The 14,098-nt window shown below is 31.7% G+C and overlaps 1 long non-coding RNA gene across 1 annotated transcript; it reads right to left on the bottom strand.

Moving 5' to 3' along the window:
* Positions 1–8,692: 8,692 nt before the first annotated feature.
* LOC120207492 lies at positions 8,693–9,024 on the bottom strand. The gene is made up of 2 exons (XR_005524216.1): positions 8,960–9,024; positions 8,693–8,879 (listed from the first exon to the last, which is right to left on the bottom strand). It is a non-coding gene; the product is annotated as an uncharacterized LOC120207492 (long non-coding RNA).
* Between the last annotated feature and the right edge of the window lie 5,074 nt (positions 9,025–14,098).

The following is a 14,098-nucleotide window of genomic DNA, read 5'->3' as shown; positions in this document are numbered from 1 at the left end:
ATAATGTTGATGAATCTGACAGATTGGTTGGTCAGCTCTTCTGTTCACCGTGATCAAGCTTGGTACTTTTACAAGGGATTCGCACGGGAACATGGTTTAGTGCACGTAAGGAAACAACACGGCTTGACGTGGAAGGAATGTGAATACACAAGAATTTTGTTATTCCAAAGAAGGGTTTCGAGTATCAAAAGTCAATTGTTGATCGTCAAAGTGCTCATACGCCAGTCACAAGAACAGGATGTAAGGCTAGAGTCGTAGTTACAGCAACAAATACGATCAGTGGGTTATAAGTAAGTCTGATCAGAAACATAATCATGCATTGTGCACACATGCTATGACACCATTTATGCGTTCTAATAGAGCTGTAAGTAAGGCTGATATCGATGAGGTAACAACATTGAAAGAGATCGGTGTTGGCACGTCACAAGTAATGAACTATTTAACGCAGCATGAAGGGGGCTATCATAATGTTGGATTTACACATAAAGACCTCTACAATGCACTTCAAAGAGGTAAAGCAAAGGAAATCGTAGATGGGGATGTGAATATGCTTATTGCCTACTTTTATTATAAGAAACATGATGATCCCGGGTTTTTTTATGACATACTCGGTAGACGAATCGGGGGCATTGTATAATCTTATATGGTCGGATTCTACATCGAGATCGGATTACACATGCTTCGGTGATGTAATTGCGTTCGATACAACGTACAAAGATAATTTGTATGGTCGACCAATTATGCCTATTGTTGGTGTCAATCATCACCATAACACAATTGTGTTTGCCAACCCCAAGATGTAAATGTGGATTTAAAACTAAATGCATATTTATCATCAAACAAGAAACCCAGGTCAATGACACGTTCGAGATGAATCTTCCTTACTTTAAAACTCGTCTGCCATCTTTGTTTCTCCATATCGGATCTAAAGTTCAGAGTTTCGAAGGACCTGATTTCCTCAGAAGAATCGTTTGTTACAGAAGGAGGTTGTGGTTGAGAAGAACTGGGTTGAGAAGAGCTTTGAGAAAGACCGCGCTTCTAACGCTGACGTTTTGGAGCCATTTTGGTTGGATGCTATTACAATGGAACACAAACACATTAAGGAAAAAAACTCCAATATAGAAATCAATCAAACCCATAAAATATCGATAAATTTACCTGAATATCTGATCGTCATGTTATGATAACGCTAGTATTCTTCGGAGAGGAAGAGTTATCTTCTGTCTGCTTGTCTTTATGTTTAGGGTTTTTTGATTTAGAGTACTATATATAGTGAACGGTGGAAAAATACTTGATATTTAAATTAGTATCTACAAAACATTAAACAATGTCGATACATATTATATCAATTCTCTCATAAAACCGGTATACTTGTACCGGTTAGATTGAAAAATTACCTATTACAATTATACTTATGGGTTTCGATGTTTATGGGATCGAACTTTTTATATATGGATCGACACTTTATTGTTGCACCCTGTTTGCCATTCATTCTGGACTAAAAATATCGACACAAACTAAAAAAAGTGTCGACACATTATTTAGACCTATTATCTCATAAAACCGGTATACTTGTACCGGTTAGATTGAAAAATTACATATTACATTATACTTTTGGGTTTCGATGTTTACGGGATCGACACTTTTTATATATGGATCGACACTTTACGGTTGCACCCTGTTTGCCATTCATTATGGACCAAAAATATCAACATAAACTACAAAAGTGTCGACACATTATTTAGACATATTCTCTCATAAAACCGGTATATATGTACCAGTTAGATTAAAAATTACATATTACATTATACTTTTGGGTTTCGATATTTATGGGATCGACACTTTACGGTTGCACCCTGTTTGCCATTCATTCTGGACCAAAAATATCGACACAAACTAAAAAAAATGTCGACACATTATTTAGACCTATTATCTCATAAAATCGGTATACTTGTACCGGTTAGATTGAAAAATTACATATTACATTATACTTTTGGGTTTCGATGTTTACGGGATCGACACTTTTTATATATGGATCGACACTTTACTGTTGCACCCTGTTTGCCATTTATTATGGACCAAAAATATCGACACAAACTACAAAAGTGTCAACACATTATTTAGACCTATTCTCTCATAAAACCGGTATATTTGTACCGGTTAGATTGAAAAATTATATATTACATTATACTTTTGGGTTCGATGTTTATGGATCGACACTTTTTATATATGGATCGACACTTTACGGTTGCACCCTGTTTGCCATTCATTCTGGACCAAAAATATCGACACAAACTAAAAAAAGTGTCGACACATTATTTAGACCTATTATCTCATAAAACCGGTATACTTGTACCGGTTAGATTGAAAAATTACATATTACATTATACTTTTGGGTTTCGATGTTTACGGGATCGACACTTTTTATATATGGATCGACACTTTACGGTTGCACCCTGTTTGCCATTCATTCTGGACCAAAAATATCGACACAAACTAAAAAAGTGTCGACACATTATTTAGGCCTATTCTCTCATAAAACCGGTATACTTGTACCGGTTAGATTGAAAAATTACATATTACATTATACTTTTGGTTTTCGATTTTGGGATCGACACTTTTTATATATGAATCGACACTTTATGGTTGCACCCTGTTTTCCATATTGTAAATTTGCCTTTTACTTTAAAGTATCAACATGACCCTTAATGTGTATAAGAAACATGTACAACAACATACTGCTAACTTTTCTCATCTCATTCATAATTATATTCACATACAAAATTATAAATCGTATACAAAATTATAAACCTTATACAAAATTAACCCTACATTTACATCATTGCATCCTTTTGTTATTCTTATGTATCATGGCAGCTTTTGTTATCTCCATTCTTCGTTGATTTTGATTGTGGCTTACGAGATCGTTTAATATTCGCGATCGATCCCACTCTCCAACAACCTATATTCAAATTGTCAGAACGTTAAGTATTGTAAACTACAGCATTCAATCTACGACTTTTAACAATTTTACCACAAACGAATTTTTCTTTCCACTTACAAAATCACCAGTTGCCCCTGTAGAACCGATCGATTCCATCAACATCATCATATACATGCCGCAATCATGTCTGTTACAAAATTTGAAAACCACACATGTCAATTATGATGAATACTGCATAAATTAAGCTTTCTATTTGTGATAACATCTCATACCCATTCAATTGCTTATTCTTCTTATGCTCCACAAATTTGAAATTTTTCAAGGGATACTTTCCTAGAGATCCACAGGATTCAACCCAAATGCGTTTCTTATTATAAGAATCTAATATTTTAATCTGCATTAAAATATAAGAAGTTATGATCCAAAAAAATTATGCATTATAATTTACATAATGTCCTTTACATACATACATACATACATACCAATCTCTTAGCATCCTTCACTCTCTGTTTAGCTGCTTCAGTTGTAAACATACTATCATATATTGTTGCAACACGATCTACCATATCCAACACCAACAGATACCAATGTGAATTATGGTAGTTTATTGTGATCATGATCTGCAACAAATTTCACACCCAATTTGACAAAATTCAACATTCTATATCCGAAAACATCATTTGCAATTGGTATGGTGTCTTACCTTCTCACAGTCGGTGAATTTCACATAGTTATTCAGTATGGGACCCCAGAAGGTAGCAATACTCTCAACACTTTCTTTGCTGTTGGCATCCAACGCCTGCTGCTGCAATTTTGCAACAAACATTATTAATTTACTGTCTATAACACTACTTATCTCCATTTATTAATTTAACTCACCGCTAAGTGGTATGGAAGGTAGCCAATCCTTCGGAGTGACTTCTGAGAATCGTAGCATACTGTCAGGCGAGCAAATGATAACCTAACAAAATTAATTACACAATCAGAACATATTCAATAAGTTTTAACATTTTATACTTTCTACTTACCACACCGCCAACATTCCGTAGGCTTCAACGTTGCAACGTCGTATACACTAGCGAATTGATTTCCCATTGAGATTACAGAATATCTGTATGAATCATTAGGATTAATATGTTGTCATGAAATATTTAAATATAACTCACAAAGCAATATATTTCACTTACTCCGATTCTAACTCACTATTCCATAAATAATCACAAATTGCAGCTTCGATGTCATCAATTCCGCTTGGAATATCCGCTTTTTCAACCTACAATTTTGCATACAAATTTTTGTCACAACAACATAATAAAAATCAAATTAAATTTTCTTTTATTCAACTTACCTTCTGCTTCTTCTTCTGGGGTGCAGGACATTCTGAATCCAAATCTGCTGCTATAACACTCTCCGGTGTATAAATGACATCGACTTCCTTCCTCCTCATTTCTTCCATCTCTTCTTCTTCCTCCTCCCTCTTTTCTTCTTCATATTTTTTCAGTTCATCGTATTTTTTTTCTACATAGCTCTTCATCTCTTTTATTTCACCCTTCAATTGATCTCCTTCATCCAAGTATTTATCAACCACCTTCACCCCCGTAAGTTCACTCCTCAATTCCACAACCTTCTTCACCACTCCCTCAAATTTTTCACCCGTCACCATCTTAATATCACCCCTTAACACCCCAACTTCTTTCACCACTTCACCCCTCAACACCTCTACTTCTTTCACCACTCCATCTTTTTTCCTTACTACCCCCTTATGCCTCTCAAGTGTATCTTCGACTCTCTCAAGTTTCTCTTCGACTCTATCAAGTTTCTCTTCGACTCTTGATTGTCTTTTCATGATATCAAATTGGATTTTTTTGATATCAGCCAATTCAGACATCAAAATGTCGAAGTTACTATGTTTTCCCTCATCGTCGTCCCACTCATCGTCATCCCCCAATACAACCATCTATCCTTTCTTCTCCTCTGCCTCCTCTACATCCTTGCCAATAACCTTCAAAATTAAATTACAATATTAAGACATTGATTATATTCTTAATATTATTTAATTACATTTATTACCCTTTCTTGCTTCTTCGCTCTATCCAACTTCAACTTCACCATCACTTAACCACCTCTTCTTCCCCCATGCACGGATGCATGCCACTCCAGTTCTTTCATAAGCCGGCACTGCATCACAGCCCGACCAAAAATCGAACAGTGCAACCTGCATTTATAATAAAATTTATATTTTTATATAAAAACACAAAAAAGTTCTTCAACTCATTTACCTCTAAGATTGCTATGCACCCTTTGAGGTATCTCTGGCTGCCCTTTTTAAAGGTGATTATTGATTCAATCAATCTCGAATGGATATATTCAGTCCAATTGAATTCACCCTTCAAGCCTTCATCGTAAATGAGCTTCATATGTTCCTTGTTCGTTGACGTATTACCCGTTGGACAAAGAAAGATACCGACAAGGTATAATAGAACTCTGGCCTTCAGCTCATCCCCAACATAAGATCCACTTTTTATTTCCTCTTCAATTTCAGCATATGTCACCTTCTGCTTCAAACCATATTTGGAGGCAAGTGTTTTCCAGTCCTTACTCTTACAGACTTCTACAACACTTTTGCTTTCATTTTCTACCCCCAATACGGCTGCAGCACATGGGATCCCGAGAGGAAATGAAAAATCACCATACTTAGCAATACATTGTCTGACATCAAATTGCGCCATCAAGGATCGACACAATTCCCTCCGAATAGGTCGATCCCTTACTCCTACCAACGATCCAAAACCTTTTTCTCCCAGCACATTCAACTGACCCTTCTCCTTAAGGTGTTTAATTAATGAATTCACCCTTTTAATACTGCATCATGTCGACACTTCCTACATTTTTTAACAATATATAATGTTATAGTTCTTATATATTTTGTATCAACGTATTTACAAGTTTAATGAATACCTTATTTTCATGTGCTTTCCTCCGTTCTTTGTATTCTTTACTATCATTCCTTGACTGTGTGATGTAAGGTTCATTTTCAGCATCACTCATTGAATTCCATTTGGACCTCACATCTTTTGTCACCTAATATTAAACATAAACGTTTCTTAATCAATACATTAACACTAAATACTACTCAATGTCAATTTCATTTTACATACCGAACCGCTCTGTGTGCCATCTTCCTTCATCCTTTTGCATGCGGCCATACTGTTAACATTTAAAATTTGTAATCAATTTAAAGTTTATCGATACTTTAATCCAATTACCATTTCAACAATAATAACAAAAAGACATTGATACTTACTAGAAGTACATATATCCACCCTTTGGTTGCTTTCGAGTCTCGGCTTCAATTTCAAAGTCATCTGCTCCACCAATAATTTTCCAACCCATTGACTCCATTTTTCCTTCATATATCAGTTTACGCAAATCAAATTATTTTGTTACATACACTTTATTCAATATACAAATATAGATAACTACTCTTGTGGTAAAACGGTTTTCTTCAAAAGAATTTGAATGACCACACCAAAATGTGTCGGCACATTTATACAACCTATAATATCATTTTCTACCTATAATATTTAATAAAAGTATCGACATTTATATTTTTCCTTGAATATCACTTTCTACCTGCAATCGGTCCCAAATGCATCTTTACTCCAAAACCCCAAACAACACATAAAAATCCTATCACGATTACTGTAATAATAAAAAATTAGGGTTTCGACAACATATTTTTCGATTCGACTGCAGCAACAAACAAACAAACTTCGCTTTAGAAACGCCTTCTAAAATGCAGCAACAATTACGCTTCGATTTCAAAAACTCGTCCGTTCTATCTATTTTCAGAGGATATTTAGCTATGACCTTTATATTTTCATCGGATATGTTATTTATATTTAATCGATACAAATAAAAAAGTGTCGATACTTTTATGTCAGGTGTCGATACTTTCGAAAGGATAATTACCTATTTATTTGAAAGTGTCGATAATTTATTATACGTACTTACGAAAGTATCAACACTTTCAATATATCTGGTATCATTTTACCGGTTTTATCATTTTGATACCGGTTTTATCATATTTTTACCTGTTATATCGTTGTGGATCGATATATTTTTTAAAGTATCGACACATTATAGGCTCTAAAACTGCTTCTCTTTTAAATTCACAAAGTGTCGATCCTTATATAAAGTATCGACACTTTCAATATATCCGGTAACGTTTTACCGGTTTTATCATTTTGTTACCGGTTTTATCATATTTTTACCTGGTATATCGTTTTGGATCGATACATTTTATAGGATTTAAAACTGCTTCTATTTTAAATTCACGAAGTGTCGATCCTTATATTAAAGTACCGACACTTTAAATGTATCCGATAGCGCTTTACCGGTTTTATCATTTCAATACCGGTTTTGTCATAGTTTTACCTGTTATATCGTTTTTGGATCGACACATTTTTAATTTGGATCGACACGAACCGACAAGTTAAGTTTGCCGGTTGCACAATTTTTTAATATTTCTTCATGACTTAGACTTATTACATTATTATTAGTCAACATTTTCGCTAGCGCTAAATCGAATTTATTAAATATCTTTTAATGTATCCGATAACGCCGTATATTAACCGTATATTAACCCGACTTTCATGAGACAATCCCCAATTGATGCATTTTGTTTTAGGAACATATTTTTTTTTCATTTATTAGGACAGTAACAGTTGTATCCCACATAAGCGAGGGGCTTTGTTTGAGACATTTCCAATGTTAAATCAATAAAGCCGGCGTCTCAAGTTAAAAAAAAGTATGATTGGTCTGATAAAGAAATTTTAGATATTCGTAAGGAAAATAAAAATTTACTTATATATTAGTGTAATTTATTTTATTTTATATATTTATTGCATCACGTTAATAATTTTTAAAATATAACGATAATTATTTTTTTATGACAACATTATAATTAAATAAAAATAAAATTGATTAAATATTATATTTTTTAAATCTAATAAAAATGTGTACAAAATTTTTAAAAAATAGTTAATATTGTAGTTTACCCATAGAAGAAAAAGATAAATCGATTGAATAAAAGTAATTAAGAACAAATAAAATTGAATGAAACTTATAACTAATATATGTTATATCAGATATAACCAACTTTGTTTTTTTCTTTTTCATTTCTTTGAGAAATCAAATCTTACGATTCAAATATTGATATAGTTAGTTATTATTTTATATTTATAACAGATTTATAAATAAATATTTATATAATTAGGTATTATTTTATATTCATATCAAATTTATAAATAAATATCGATATAGCCGATAACATAAAAGATTCATTTAAAACCTAAAATAAAATAAAGATATACAAATTACAAATATATATATATATATATATTATTTCATTCTCTCATAAAACTCTAAATTTTCTATATATGTTACCACACCATCTAAATTTACAAATTAAGATTAATAGTATAACTTTAAAGATCCACTCAAAAGTTCACATATGATATTTATACCTAAAAACCTTAATATATATGTGTGTGTAAATTACAATAAAATTAAAAAGGAAAAATGCATTAGAGCGAGCATCAAAATTTTCATAAGTTACCCATGAATTGTTTTGGCCTGCAAAATCAAATCAAAACACGAAAAGATCAAATAAAATTTGCTTATCTTTGCCATCAAAATGTCGTAATGTTATCAGTGGAAAATAGAAAGAAAATGGGGAAAAAAAACTCACATTTCTTCCTTTATTATTATCACCAACCCTTAAGCTCTTGGAAGATTGAAGAGATGACAAATCAGTTTTCCGGTGAATCATATGACGAAGACCGTGAAAATAATCCGGCGGAGGGACTGAAGAGTGTGTTTCCGGACCTCTATAATCGATGTCGTTCTTCTTTCTCCGAAACATCAAAGCTACCTTTTAGAAAGAAAGAAAAACCCAATATTAAATCAATTAAAAACTTTAAAAAGAAAAAAGAAAAGAAATACAAAATCAACCTGTTGAAAAATAGGACACGGAAAGTAAGAGAAGGAGGAGTGAGGAGGAAAAGCAGGTGAGAAATTATTGGGTTTTGAAGGTTGAAACCGTCGGCATATTCACCAATTAAATATGTTTTTTTAATTAATTATTTGTATTCGATCTATTGATCGATTAATCTAGATCGGATATTACAGAGACGAGAGCGACCCTCCCTACTGCTCATTCACAAAACGTCAGAATTCGAACCTCTAACCTTACTTAAAGGACCTAGTGTCTCATCCTACTAGATTAATCGGTTGTTGGTATCAATTAATCATGTTTATGTATTGGATTTGGTTGGAACATTTATTAAGCATAACTAAACGCCACACACACCCTACTCTCAGTAATAGGACACAGCAAAATTAAATTTAATTATGAAAATTGATTTTTTTTTTTAATTTTAAGTTATCTGAGTCAAATTATTTAAGTTAATTTAAATTTTGAATTTGAATTATAAAAAAAACGACGTTGTTTTAGTTTTCAGTTAAGTAATTGGACTGTTTTACAATCTTGATCTCTCATTTTATTGGTTTTCAATTTCTCCTTTGTTTTAAGTTATTTTTAATTAAATCTGAACCACACTTTCCTAAAATCATTGTAGAATACATTTATAGTTTCAATTCATTTTTTGGGGAAAAAACTTGTTCCTTTTACAATTTAATCCTTCAATTTTACACGTTTGATTAATTTTCCTTCGTTTTAAGTTAATTTTGATCAAATTTAAACCACCTACTCCTCTACCGATATAAAAGGTATATGCAACTTAAATTCCTATTTTTAACAAAATAAATTCCTTTCCTAGCAATTTAGTCTCTCAATTTTACATTTTATTCAATTTGATCCTTCAACTAAATTTTTTTACAAATTCTTTTTTTCATCAATTCATTGAGTCCTTTATATTCCCCTCAATGTAGTCATCAAAATCTATTCTTTAAAAAATATTATAAATATATTTATAGATGTTGTTTGATTTATTAAATAATATTATAAATTTTATTTACACATGTGATAAGAAATATATATGTATAACTTATATGATTACTGGTTAGAGAAAGTCATTTAAATTGAAAACAAATTCTTCCATGATATTATAAATAGTTACAATTAAATTTAAAAAAAAAACTCGAACAATTAGACTCAATTTTTAAAAAATATAAATTTTAAATCATAAAATAAAACTCATCAACTCGAAAATTTTAACTTGACTCGATGAAATACTCTTTTTTTACTTTTTAGGATTTATATATATATATATATATAATTAATACATAGTTAACAAAATATATCACAGTTCGTAACACATCAATAACATATAAATAATAATGAATTATGTTATTATTATTATTGTACTGTGGCATGGGACAGGTCCATGTGTGTGTGTTAAACGAGGGACATGCCATGACAATGAGTCTAGTTGGCTGGATTTCACATTCTTCCCATCTACTCTTTTGGATTTGTATAAATTAATTGTTAAATTTGGAGATTAATTCACTCCCAATTTAAGCCAACAACACAAATGATTGGTGTTATTTAGGGTTATACAAGCTGAGCATGGTATTAAACTTGTGATGTTTATTAGTATGAAGTGGGGGTGTTCACAATGACAAAAATAAATAAATAAGGAAAACAACTAAAGATATCATTGAACTTTATCTGTTCACTCGTTTAGATCACTAAACTTTTGATTTTATCAATCATAGCACTAAATTTTAGTTATAGATTCAAGTACGTCACTCTGTCGTTAAGTCACTAGTAGGACAATGACATAATTAACAGTTGTTAATGTGACATGTCATTCCAAAACAACATTGTTTTGATACAACTGTTATGACACCTAAAACGACGTTGTTTTAGACATTAAACTTTAAGAGTATATCGATTTTACCACTAAAGTTTTAAACAATTTACTTTTTTGGCATTGCACTTTTCGTCTGTCGTCGACAGTCGATCATCGATAGTATTTCGTAGCAAAATGGGTACCAAAATATTCATATTTCACTATTTATTCTTCTTATATGATTAGTTTTCCACGAAATCCACTCAAAATCGATAAAATTAAACAAAAAAAATCTACCATTTATTTTAGATGTTTGAAGATTTTCTTAGATAAAGTGAAAAATATTGTTTCGAGAAGACGAACCACATACTTCAAAAAAAAACTCATCGATAATATTTTGATATTGATCTTACTATGAAATATGACTGATGACTAGTGGTGCTTGACCGTCGACGACAGTCAGAGAGTATAGTGTTGAAAAGGAAAACTGTATAAAAGTTCAGCGGTAAAATCGATATACCCGTAAAGTAGAAATAATTGTTAAAACACCTAACAATGTTTTTTAAAGCGTGCATGTGTATGGACTTCATGAAGGTTGAACTAGAAATAAATTGTGTTGATGTGTATAATTTTTTAGTCCATAAATCATTGACGCTAGAGTAGGATAGATCATCCTTAATTTAATAGTCACTTATTTTGTTGATTGTGTCAATCTTAAAATTTTATTTATGTATATTCCATACAAAAATTGTATATTATTAATTCATATATACTCACCTTAAAAATATCTCTGGATTTGTCGTTGCGTTAAAGGGGAAAATTATTATGGATGCAATGAGATCTTTAATGGATCAACCCTAAGAGAGGTGGATTTGTCATGTGTAATATAAGTTCAACCCATTTAAATCGAGATACGTTAGTAGGAGAATGCTTTTTACCTTACCTCCAAAAAAAATCAAACATGTGCTTGATATTGAAGCTTTGGATAACGAATAGTATGTTAGTAAATTTGTATGAAAAAAAAGTAATATTGAAAATTATAATATTTTTATATTTTTAAAAATTAAAATTAAATTATTTAACTCAATTCAAAAAAATTTATGTAAAATTCGTTTTTTTAAAGATTAAGTTTTTTTTTTTAAATAACTTACGCTTTTGAGAGGAGGAACACATTTTATATAATTTTTCCTTGTGAAACAAATACCGAGTTCAAAAACTATGAGAATTGCTTCTAAATTAAGGACTTAAATTGATTCTAATTAAAAGAAGAGTAAAGTATACAAATGGTCCCTTAATTATGGGATACTACTTTGTTGAATCTCCCAACTATTAAAAGTTACAAAAAGGTCCCCCAACTATAGGGACTTATTTTGTTGAGTCATTCGACTATTAAAAGTTACAAAATGGACCCCCGGCTATAGAGAGTCATTTTGTTGAGTTACTCGACTATTAAAAGTTACAGAATGGTCACATGATTGTTCATTATATTTCAAACTCGTCATTTTCTATTAAAAAGTTAACAACAATCTGAGCTGGACGTTAACCTGTTGACTGAGATATGATAAAATCTCATCTCATAATCTCAAACGAGTGTCATCCCTCAGTCAGCATGTTAACATCCGGCTCAGACGACCTTCAATTTTTTAACAAAAAAGGACGAGTTTGGAACATAATGAATAGTTGGGTGATTATTTGTAACTTTTAATAATCGATGGATTCAATAGAACATCTCCTTGTAGTTGAGGGATCATTTTATAAATTTTAATAGTCAAAGACTTAATAAAACAATATCATATGATAGTAACTCAATAAAGTAGTATCTTAAAAGAAATCGAGTGGTTTGATTTTTATTTCAAATCAAACTTAAACTTCTATTTTTTTTTTGAATTAAAAGGAAGTTAACACAGCCTAGCGCAAGCTAAACATGCAAGCTAACGTTGTGGCAGTGGAGAAGATCTTCGACCTCAGGAGGAGGGGACTGGAAGGAATGAAATTCGAAGGACAGATTCCATGCAAGCTTAGTCATATCATCCGTAGCTTTATTTCACTCTCATGGTCCATTGACAGATTCCACGGATTAACTTTGATTAAGAAGATCGATTATGTGTGGTATCATTGACGATAAACCTCCTGATTCCTTCCCCCAATCAAGGACGGATAGAGCCTCCTTACTGTCTGTTTCCACGATTAGTGGCGACAATCATAATTTCATAATAACGAACTAAAGAAGAGATCTTATTCAGAATCAAAGATAAAATTTGTGCGAATGCCGAAGATTCTGAATAATCCATGAATTAACTCGAAATTAAAAAGTTCATATGCATTATCCAATTTAATCACCGCATACCAAACTGATTTTGTCGCTACACAATCACGAAGAATATGGATAGCATATTTAAATAATGAAGTTAATTTACCTCAAGCAAAGCTTTGAGCCTTGATTTTTGAGGTCGAGTAATTCGCTACACTCGGAATACAAAACTGAAAATTGGGTAAGAAAGGAGGGTAAAATCGACAGTTCAAAGATTTTAAGGACTCTCGTTTAGCTTTGCAAAAGGTTAAAGGGTATCAATGGGTTTTCCTAGTGAGTGAAGTCAAGTTAGGGCATCCAAATCCTACGCAGATATTAAACATGAGAAACCCTAGCTAAACAAAGCTGAGACTAGGGCTGTAAATGAGACGAGACAATCGCGAGCTACTCGAGATCGACTCGATCAAGGCTCGATAAATACTCGGATCAAATGGACTCGACTCGAGCTCGAGCTCGACTCGATTTCTTAACGGGCTGAAACGAGCTACTCGATATTCGACTCGAAAAGCTCGTGAGCTACTCGAAAAAAATTATATTATAATTTTAGATTTTTAAAATTACATTATTAAAAATACATTATTAATAATTATAAAATTTTAAAAATATATTAAAAATTCTATAATACAACTAAGACATCTCATCCCTTATAATTATATGATAGGGTTTATGATTTAGGTTTTAGGGTTATAGTTTAGGGTTTAGGGTTTATGATTTAGGATTCATGTTTAGGATTCATGGTTTATGGTTTAATTTATACACAACTACTTAAAGAAGACAATCCTAAACAGGGACTAAATTATTACCTAAACTAAAGTGTGCTTACACGATACATGCATGCATACGAATGAAATGCAAATGCACATACATTAAGATGAAACAATATAAAATTAAACCTACTATTAATAACTTAAACTCATATTTTAAAAATGCCACGAAGAATCAAAACAATATAAAACTGAAAATTGACATACAAAGTAAAAATTACTCATTAAATTAAACAAGCCAACTAAGGGATTACAATGTCAA

Source organism: Hibiscus syriacus, unplaced genomic scaffold, assembly GCF_006381635.1.
Source record: "Hibiscus syriacus cultivar Baekdansim isolate YM2019G1 unplaced genomic scaffold, ASM638163v2 tig00014862_pilon, whole genome shotgun sequence".
In the NCBI taxonomy this organism is placed as follows: Eukaryota; Viridiplantae; Streptophyta; class Magnoliopsida; order Malvales; family Malvaceae; genus Hibiscus; species Hibiscus syriacus.
This window is presented reverse-complemented; position numbering and strand designations above follow the sequence as displayed.